Source organism: Nicotiana tomentosiformis, chromosome 4, assembly GCF_000390325.3.
Source record: "Nicotiana tomentosiformis chromosome 4, ASM39032v3, whole genome shotgun sequence".
Lineage (NCBI taxonomy): Eukaryota > Viridiplantae > Streptophyta > Magnoliopsida > Solanales > Solanaceae > Nicotiana > Nicotiana tomentosiformis.
The window spans coordinates 43,041,805-43,053,610 of record NC_090815.1 but is presented as its reverse complement, the minus strand read 5'-3'; positions in this window follow the sequence as shown (position 1 = coordinate 43,053,610).

Genomic DNA, 11,806 nt, shown 5'->3' with positions numbered 1-11,806 from the left:
CCGGAGATAGCTCGGGGACAACAGTCTTCGCCCGCTTATTCTTCTCCCCGGCCACGTAGGAACATCTTCTCTTCGGTTGCTTATCTTCTGGCCGAGGACTCCATGAAGATTTGGTTGCACCCGAAACAGGCCTAGAGATACCTGTTCGAGTGAGAGCTTCCTGAAGTAGCCTCGCTTCATCAGCCAAAACATCCTCCTCGGGGATAGTAACAGAGCCCGAAGGTAGACCTAATTTTATAAACAAGTCAGAGGGGTTTAATCGATATGCAAAGCAGAGAAAGATGGAAGCGAGGTAAGTTCAAATTACCATGATTTTGGCCTTCCACCCATATTTCGGGGCCAGTTCTTTCCACAAGCAAGTTTCAGGCGTTGTGACGTCCAAAATTTTCTGAACCCACCGGTCTAAGTATTTCACCACTAGTGGGACCCATCGAGTTGTTGAAATATACGAAAAATGAAAACACGGCCATAGAAGAGTATTTAATGAAAGAAGGAATAGAGATCTTACGAGCGCAGTTCCAAGCGGCCGGAAAGGATGAAGCTGTTGTTGGAATAATACTGCTAGTGGCAACCGTGGTAAACTGTTCCGTCCACCCGCAGTCACTATCATCATCCATACTAATCAAAAAAGCATGGTGACCTCGTTTGCAGAGATTTATCATACCCCCCGGAAAATCTTGGGGGAGTAGAGATTTATCATGTGCGCTAATGTTAGCTCTTCTCCAGTTTCTTGGCACAAGCGTCGAAGGCAGGCAACCGTCCTCTACACAGAAGGAGTTACATATGCCAAACACACCTGATAGCGGATGCAAAATTCCATAATCATGGAATCAAGCTCTCCACTCAAATAAAACACACCCAAAGTAAAGGGATACATGTAAAAGTATGTAAAACCTTCCTTGTGAAAGGTCACTCGCTCTGATAGATCGGGAGCGATGATATCCAATTCATGGCAACAACAAGCTTCCTTCATAGTGGGAATACTGGAAGGATGAATGGAAGAAGAGTACCTGCTAACAGCCCATGTACGAGGGTTAGCAGAAGGGAATTTCTCCTCAAAATCCTTTATGGTATTGAGTCTTTTTGGTATGATGGAGTCTACGGTTGGAGCAACAAAGTAGTCGGTTTTATTTTTGCCTTTTGAAGAACCAATACATTTTGAGGAGGAAGCCATCGATAAAGAGAAAGGATTTTTTCTGTTTGAAGAAAATGAAGACTCAGTAGGCGAAATAAGATGAAGGAAGTTGAATACAAGGAGAAAGTTGATACGTATAAGTAATGTTTTGGCGGCTAAATCCTTGCCTAAGATTACCTCGATAACCGGCAAAAGGCATGCTAAATCATGGGAAGACGCGTGTTCGGGGCATTAAATGTGGAGAGACAGGTGTCTAATCAACTGTCAGTGGCTTTCAAAAGGAATTATAGTAATTCCCACCAAAAGAGTGTTTCTACCAACTTCCCGGTAACACAAATTTATGTCACCGGAAAGCAGGGGGACTATCTGTATTAGGTAAAATATGTTATAGTACGTGGCCACCCAAGAAGGGGACACGTGGAACCTAAGCCAGGAGGATGAAAAATCGGACGCAGTTATCCCGTGTGTCACCGGAAAAGATAACATTCATGAAGACATTGAATACTCTACGCCCGGTAGCATTCAATGAGGAATATTCCACAGCATTAAGAGTGACGTCTTCATCAATGCTCCTCATAATTGACATTAAAGAAGGGCACGATCCTAGTACCTTCTTCATAGCTATAAATAATAAGCTCAATGATCACTGTAAGGGAGACGAATTTTCTATCTAACTCACACTACATTCTATATAGAATTTTAATACAATTTTGCTTTCTCGCTCTTTGATCTCATTATTATTGTGCCCGAAAATCCTATTCCTAGACTCGTCAACTCTATCATTTCATCTACATTTTAAGGCTGAGTATTTTATATTTCGTCAATTATCACTACTAGAAATTCGCTAAAATCGACAAAAAAACCGACCAACGTTGGTCGGTTATGGCAAATTATCGACCAAAACGCGACCATTACGATATGGACGGTGTTTTGATGGTCGGAATGGCTTACCGACCAAAGTTAGTCGGAAATTACCGACCAACTTTGGTCGGTATATTAAAACGACCATCTGACAAGTTTAATTACTTGCCGACCAACTTTGGTCGGAAACATATTTTATTAATTTAATTTTACCAACCAAAGTTGGTCGGTTTAACTAAATTATGTTTTTTTATTAATTATTAAAATTAAAAAAAACCGACCAACTTTGGTCGGTAATTGAAAATATATATTTTTTTAAAATAATTAAAACTAAACATTACCAACCAACTATGGTCGGTAATCTCAACAATGAAAGCAAAATACCGACCAAAGTTGGTCGGTAATGTTGAATTCTGGGAATTCAATGTTCATTAACCGACCAACGTTGGTCGGTATTTTGGAATAATTTATTTTTTTTATTAAAAACCGACCAACTTTGGTCGGTTTTTCTGGGTTTAATTTTGGCATAAAATGCCTGTTTTGGCAGCTACACCACCTGCCAGCATACCAATACAACAACAACACAACAACAACAACAACACAACAACAACAACAACAACACAACAACAACAACAACAACAACAACCAAAACATTCAATAAATACTTTAAAACTAACAAATTAAAGTTCAATTGAACATAAAAATCCAAAACCAAGTTAAAACTAATTACAACTAGTTCAAAATTGGTTCTATTTGTCTAGTTCAAAGTATATAAAAGTCAAGGGGTGTTTTCTACAACATCATCATCACCGTCTGATGAACTTTCATTTACAAGACGATATAGAGAACGGTCTTGTGGAGGACGGGAAGCACGATCACGGGGAGGACGGGAGGAACGATCACGAGCAGGACGGGAGGAACGATCACGTGGAGGTCGACCCTCTGGAGATGACTCACGAGATCGGGGCAACGGAAAAGCTCCACTAGATAGGAGAGTTCTGATCTGAGCTTGCATGCCAAGGAATTGAGCATCTCTAAGCCTTTCTCTTTCCTTGGCCGCTTCTAGCTCTGATGTGAGCTTTGTCACTGTCTCCCGCATAGCGGAGAGGCTCTCCCTATTAAGTTGCTCGCCTTGAAAGGAAGTCCCTATTCCTCGCATTCCACACTTATAGCGATGGAAGTTTTTAGTAGGAAGCCCGTATACCTTCCCCCATTTTGGACCGCCAACAGACTTCAACCATATTCTTTCAGCATCCTCGTCCGAAGGTTGGGTTGGCTCACCCGATTCACCAGCTGGATGACTACAGATGAATTCCTCCACGTTACTTTGGTAGCGACCCTCTATTATTTTAAATTAAATCAGTATTTCAAAATTTATATAAAAGTAAATTATAATACTTAAAGAAAATTGAAAGCTTACATATGCAGTCGAGGCCCGGTCCTCGACCCACCTATCTTGATCCCCCTCTTTCTTCTTCTTCACAATATGTGTCTCCTTGAATAGCTCATCATGATTCATTGGACGCCCATACTTCTTTTCCTGAAAATAAATTAATTTAGTTAATAAACAGAATAGATATACTTAGAAAAGTAAAATAATTTAAGCAATTACGTACCAATCTTCTTTTTATTGTCCCTAGGCTGATCGCACCTCCAGTGTGCAAGGAGCCTCCCTTCTCGGATGCGCGAGCTTTCTTTCCTTTTTCGCTCCTCTCTAAGAACTCTGCGGTAAGCCATTGCCTTTGCAAATCATTCCACAAATTCTCAAGTAACCAGCCAGGCCTCTTGTTCTTCTTTCTAGCATCCGAGAAAGCATCCGCCAATCTCTTGCGAGCTTTATGATGAAAATTTGTAGCCACTTCCGCGCTATAGCGGTCTTCCCATACACACTTGCTCTGTATTTCAAAAGTTAAATATTAGATGGAAACATCATAAATATAAATTATTAAACTGTTTAAAAGAACATTTATACCTTAAATTGATTGAAAATTTGCTCCTTCAGTGAGAATGGGCAATCAGTCCAAGTCGCATAAGGGCCATCATAAAGCTTTCTGATGGCATTGGTGATTATCCTCGTAGTCTTATTACCCGGCCTGAACCTGCAATTTAACAATAAAAACACATTAATATCTTAGTAAAAATGTTACAAATCAATAGACGCAAAAATAATGAATAACACTTACCCATCACCCTCAGGGACTATGATGATCCTGCCATATCGATCATAATGCACTACCTCGTCATCACCATCCGAAGCATGTGTATCAGAGGCATGTGAAGACAATGTAGGCGGGTCAGAGCTAATGCCTCGCAGGCGAAGGCCTGCAATAGATGGAGTCGATGATGAAGATGGTTGCGATCCCTATGACTGTGACATAGCTGGATGCGACCCAAGTGGATGTGATACCGATGGCTATGACCCGAGTGGCTGTGACATGGGTAGGTGCGATCCATGTGGCTGTGATATGTAGGGATGTGATCCTTGTGGATGTGATGCAGATGGCTGTGAGGCAGCTGGACTGTATGTCAGACGTATAGTCCTATGGCCCTGTGATGGAAGACTGGGTGTCTGAATGAAGGTGTACGGCTCGTGATGCTGTGGCAGCTCAGTATAGCCGTGTGGTGGAGGATAAGACATAGGCATCTCTGAAAAGGGTGGACAAGAGGGAGTATTATTTTCTACCCTCCTCTTTCCCTTCCTACCCTTTTCTCGACCCCGAGAACTAGTAGGGTCATTGTTACCTTGACCCTTGCCTGCCATCTGCATAATATAATACACATTTAGATTGAAACATATAAGAAACTAGCTATAAAACGAGAGTGCTTTAAAAAACCAACTTTTTAATCCTCATCGACGTATTGTTCCTCGTCCGAGAATTCTTCGTCCTCACTTGTTTGAGCTTCATCAGTTGATTCTTCGTCCTCATTTTCTATAATTGTTACTTCATTTATATCAACTTCTTCCAATATGCGTTCAGGATGTTCCAAATCATTTTCTAACTTATCGTCCACTATTTGGTGAATATTGGAGATATCGTTTTGATATGCAACATCTAACACATTCTCGACTTCCGCCCTACCTACAGGCTTAGTTTTTATTATAATCCACCAATCGGACTTATTCCGCCACAATGGATAAGGAGCATAATACACTTGCCTAACATTATGTACAATTATGAAAGGATCATAGCGATCATACTCCCTCGTATGATTAACCTCAATTATGTTGTATTGGTTGTGTACTCTTGTACCTCTTGTTGGATTTGGGTCAAACCACTTGCATCTAAAGAGTATCAATTTCTTATATGGCCAACCTGTATATTCTAGTTGTAATATTTCTTTGACCACACCATAATAATCAATATCTCCAACTTGGTTGCCATCACCACCTTGAACCCACACCCCGCTGTTGTTGCTATTTTTATTTTTAGAGCAATCCTTTGTATGAAACTTATAACCATTCACTACGTACTTAGACATTGTTGTGACCTGAAGCCCAGGTCCCCAAGATATATCTTTCAAAAATTGATTTACACCATTATTTGAATTATTTACCTATATAGAGTTTAAAAAATTCATAAGTTAGCACAACTTATGAATCAATTTTTATACATTCACTACATATATATATATATATATATATATATATATATATATATATATATACACACACACACACACACACACATACAAACTATTTGAACCACGTATCAAATCTCGTATATACAGCATTAGCCAAATTGACCCACGAAGTGACTGTGACATATCAAATATTTTTAGTAGTTGCATCAATATGTAGTCACAGTAAATTTTACATTTTGATAACTAATAAATCAATACTTACTTGAGAAATGGTACAACTTCGGGATAATTTAGCAATACATGAAGTGTAGCTGACTTGTACTCCATATCACTCAAACTTCTCTTTCTAACATCCTTAGAACATCGGCCCGGTTGATTGAATATGGACATTGGTGGATATAATAGATCATTCACACATTCGACCGTGTGCCTATTGGGCCTATTCCTAGAACATGGCACGTTACTCTCAAAATAATAAGAACAAAAATGTGCGGTTTCCTTTGCAAGATAGGCTTCGCATATAGATCCTTCAATCTTATTCCTCTGCTTAACAAATTATTTGCATTTGCCAATTGTCCTACATAATCTCATGTTAGCCAAGAACATTCAAATAAAATAGAATATTACATCAAACTTATACTATTACCTCTCAGAGGGATACATCCATCTGCATTGAACAGGCCCTCCAAGTCGTGCCTCGTGTACAAGGTGTATTGGAAGATGTTCCATCACATCAAAGAAACCACATGGGAATATTTTTTCCATCTTACTAGAAATTACACGGATGTTCTGGTCCATCCGAAGTAGGTTTTCTTCCCTTAATGTGGTAGAACACAAGTATTTGAAAAACAAACTAATCTCTGTAATGGGTTTTCAGATTCTTTCAGGCAAACCACAAAATGCAATAGGCACTAAGGTCTCCATGAAAACATGGCTGTCATGACTTTTAAAATGGCTCAACTTCCCTACCTCCATATCTACTTTTTTTCCAAGATTCGACGCATAACCCTCAGGCATCTTTAATTTCGTAACCCAATCACAAATTTATCGTCTTTCCTCCAAAGTGAATGTGTAACTTGCTTTGGGCTTGAACACCTTACCATTGTTTGCTGTCTGCAAGTATAATTCAGGCCGCCTGCAATATTCTTGTAAGTCCATTCTAGCCTTCGGGTTATCTTTTGTCTTACCTTTAACATCCATCACTGTGTTGAACAAATTATCAAAATAATTCTTCTCAATATGCATGACATCAAGGTTGTGTCGGAGAAGATTATCCTTCCAATAAGGCAACTCCCAAAATATACTCTGTTTCGTCCAATTATGATTAACACCATATCCGGGGAATCTATAAGGTGGAGCCTCAGTAACTTTACTGAAGTTCTGGACCCTCTCCCAAATTTCCTCACCTGAAAGTATCGGAGGTGGAGAATCATATTCCACTTTATTCTTTTTGAATGCATTTTTCATCCTTCTAAACTCATGATCATCAGGCAAGAATTGACGGTGACAATCAAACCATGATTGCTTTCGGCCATGTATCAAAGTGAACGCTTTACTATTTTCCATGCAGTAAGGACAAGCTAGCTTCCCAGAAGTCATCCACCTAGACAACATTCCATACGCAGGAAAATCATTAATAGTCCACATTAAATTAGCACGCAAATTAAAATTCTGCTTGGTTGATATGTCATATGTTTCAACACCATCATACCACAATTGTTTTAGCTCATCAATCAAAGGTTGCAAATATACATCAATCAAACTTTTCGAATTACGTGGACCGGGGATAATACAATTTAAGAATATATATGGACTAGTCATACACAACTCAGGTGGTAGATTATAAGGTGTAAAAAAGACAGGCCAACATGAATATGGTGTCGCAGATATAGAAAAAGGCATGAAGCCATCCGCACACAGACCTAACCGAATGTTCCTTGGTTCACTAGCAAAATCTGGATATGTCCTATCAAAGTGCTTCCAAGCTTCTTCATCTGAAGGATGACACATAACACCAGGTGGTCTTCTATTTTCAAAGTGCCATCTCATATGAGGAGCAGAACTCATCGACGCATATAACCTCTTTAACCTAGGTATAAGAGGTAAATAATGCATCGCCTTGACAGCGACCATATTCCCGCTGGAAAGCCTCTTGAAACGAGGCTTTTCGCAAAATTTACAACTGTCTAAAGTTGCATCATCTTTATAATATAACATGCAACCATCTTCACAACAATCAATTCTCATTGACGAAAGTCCTAACTTAGAAACCAATCTCTTCGCCTTATAGAAATCACCAGGTAAGTTGATATTAGGGTCAACTAGTTCACTCATAAGGTCAATGAAAGAGTCCATGGCTGCTTGAGAAATATTCCAATTAGATTTGATACTTATAATCTAACTGCAACAGACAGCTCAGAGTGCGGACTTCCTTCACGTAATGGACGACTAGCTTCCTCTAACTGTTCATAAAAATATTTTGCGTCATCATTAGGAGTTTGTTCAATATTTTCATTGGGCTCACCCCCAAAAGCATCCGCAACCATATCCTGAATTCTAGAATCAAGATTTGTATTCTCCACCGACCTACTACTTTCACCAACAACCATGTTATGAAATATCCCACGGCTACCATCGATCTCTCCATGATTAGTCCACACAAAGTAATTCTCTATAAACCCCTTCCTATAAAGATGAAGCTTAACTTCCTCCGATTTTTTAAACTTCATACAATCGCACCTCACACAAGGGCACCTAATTACTCCTTCACTTTGGTATGGTGGAAGTGACATTGCATGTCTAATAAAGTCATCAACCCCTTCTACAAAATCCTCCCGCAATCCCCGTCGATTAGGATAATTTCTATTGTACATCCAAGTACGATGTTCCATCTATAGAAATAAAATAAGAACAAATTAATTTATTCTATAATTATAAATTAATTATATCTTTTTTAGTTAATTCAAGATAATTATTTTTTCCTAATTACACCAATTTATATCCTAAAATTTTAATTCATATCCAAAAGGTCTAATTCATATCTTAAAAGTTCAATTCATATCCTAAAAGTTCAATTCACAAGAACAAATCCTAAAAACTAAAATTTCAATTCATATCCTATGAGTTTAAACATAAACTAACTAAACTAAAGAAATTCAACCCATACCCTAAAAGTTTGATTCACAAGAACAAATTAATTTATTCTATAATTATTAATTAATTATATCTTTTTTAGTTAATTCAAGATAATTATTTTTTTCTAATTACACCAATTTATATCCTAAGAGTTCAATTCATATCCAAAAGGTCCAATTCATATATTAAAAGTTCAATTCATATCCTAAAAGTTCAATTCACAAGAACAAATCCTAAAAAATAAAATTTCAATTCATATCCTACGAGTTTAAACATAAACTAACTAAACTAAAGAAATTCAACCCATACCCTAAAAGTTCGATTCACAAGAATAAATTAATTTATTCTATAATTATAAATTAATTATATCTTTTTTTAGTTAATTCAAGATAATTATTTTTTCCTGATTACACCAATTTATATCCTAAAATTTTAATTCATATCCAAAAGGTCCAATTCATATCTTAAAAGTTCAATTCATATCCTAAAAGTTCAATTCACAAGAACAAATCCTAAAAACTAAAATTTCAATTCATATCCTACGAGTTTAAACATAAACTAACTAAACTAAAGAAATTCAACCCATACCCTAAAAGTTCGATTCACAAGAATAAATTAATTTATTCTATAATTATTAATTAATTATATCTTTTTTAGTTAATTCAAGATAATTATTTTTTCCTAATTACACCAATTTATATCCTAAGAGTTCAATTCATATCCAAAAGGTCCAATTCATATCTTAAAAGTTCAATTCATATCCTAAAAGTTCAATTCACAAGAACAAATCCTAAAAAATAAAATTTCAATTCATATCCTACGAGTTTAAACATAAACTAACTAAACTAAAGAAATTCAACCCATACCCTAAAAGTTCGATTCACAAGAATAAATAAATTTATTCTACAATTATAAATTAATTATATCTTTTTTAGTTAATTGAAGATAATTATTCTTTCCTAATTACACCAATTTATATCCTAAAAGTTCAATTCATATCCAAAAGGTCCAATTCATATCTTAAAAGTTCAATTCATATCCTAAAAGTTCAATTCACAAGACCAAATCCTAAAAAATAAAATTTCAATTCATATCCTACGAGTTTAAACATAAACTAACTAAACTAAAGAAATTCAACCCATACCCTAAACTAAACTAATTCATAACTAATTGACTAATTAACAAAACTAATTAGTTAATAAAACTAATTAATAAAACTAATTAAAAAAGGACCTAAACCCTAATCCTCAATAAAATGCAATATTCAAATAATTGAAACACTAATCAATTGAAACTAATTCATAACTAATTAACAAAACCTAGAAATAATAAATAAATGGGTTGTAATTCAAACCTAGAATTTTTAGGAGATGGAGAAGGAGAGGGGCGGCAGTGGCAGCGGCGACGGCGACGGCGAGGGCTGGGCGGTGGCAACGCGGGGTGGGGAAGGTGAGGAAAATAGAGAAGGAGAGGGGAAGGTTTTGAGTGAAGAGAGGGGAAAAAATTTCAGAGAAATGGGGGTTTTCCCCGTTTTTCAATTCTCTGATTTGAGAATTACCGACCAAAGTTGGTCGGTAATTTTGGTCGGTACATTAAGTGTTGACCGTTTGACCAAAAACCGACCAACTTTGGTCGGTTTTTTTTTAAAAAAAAATTAAATTCTTTTTTTTGTGTTTTTTTTCTTAAAATATTATAAACTATAAAAAATATATTATAAACTACAAGCATTTATTTTATTTAACTATGCAATTATTATAAATAATTATAAACTATAAGCATAATCTTTATAAATAATTATATTAACTATTTAATATTAATAAATTATAATAGCATCTATCTAAGTAAATTTTCTAAGTTATAATTAAATATGTGAGTAATTTCTCACACACACACATACACTATATTGTAATTGATGCTAATAACTTCTTTTTTCATTCGTTCATCACTAATAATGCATGACATGGATTAATCGATATATAGGTCGAGACATTTTGATGAATCATCGATTAATATTCATCGATACATCTAAGTAAGTTATAAGTCGATGAATCAATTTACAAATAGATATATTTGATGATAAAGTATATATACTAATTAGTATCTTCCCAAGTCTATCACTAAAAGAACCCGACCCTTTGGTCCTAACGCTTCGTGTTCTTATATATATATATATACACACACAAACACACTTCACTGTAATACTTTAACTATATATATAGCTTCTTATAGTATATGTTAGTGTGTATATATATAGCTTGTTAAAGTTTGACCATGTTTGACCTATTAATTTAACTCGTTTGCTTAATACTAATAGCTTCTTTCGTTTATATATATATATATATATATATATATATATCAAAGATGTTTAGTATTAATTCTTTTATTTTTCATTCATTCATCACTAATAATGCATGGCATAGCTAGATTAATCGATATAAGTCGAGACGTTTTGTTTTTACTATTAGTCGATATAGGTCAAACGTTTTATTTTTAATATTCATCGATGCATCTAAGTAAGTTATAAGTCAATGAATCAATTTACAAATAGCATGTTATATATAGTATATGTTAGTGTATTCATTATTTGTATTACAAAAGTGTTAACGAATTACATTTATATTATTTAGATAGTAAATATAAAAGTAATTCGAAAGTTTGATCAATATTGACGTAATAACCGACCAACTTTGGTCGGTTATTTTGCAGAAAATAACAATTACCGACCAAAGTTGGTCGGTAAATGCTTCCCTACATTAACCGACCAACGTTGGTCGGTAATTTTAAATATAAATTCTTAAATATTATAAAATATTTTAAATAATAAAATAATTATTAAAATTTAAAAAATTGGATCCAGATTACCGACCAACATTGGTCGGTAATCCAAAATTTTCTTGTCTGACCAGCTGGATCAATTCGTTGATCATTTTACCGACCAACGTTGGTCGGTATTTAGTTTTTTAAAAAAATATAAATTTTTTTTTCCCAGTTTCCGACCATCCCGGACGGTTTTTGGTCGCTTTTTTTGACCGACCAACGTTGGTCGAAAATAGTTGGTCGGTTTTTAGCAGATTTTTAGTAGTGTATTTCGTT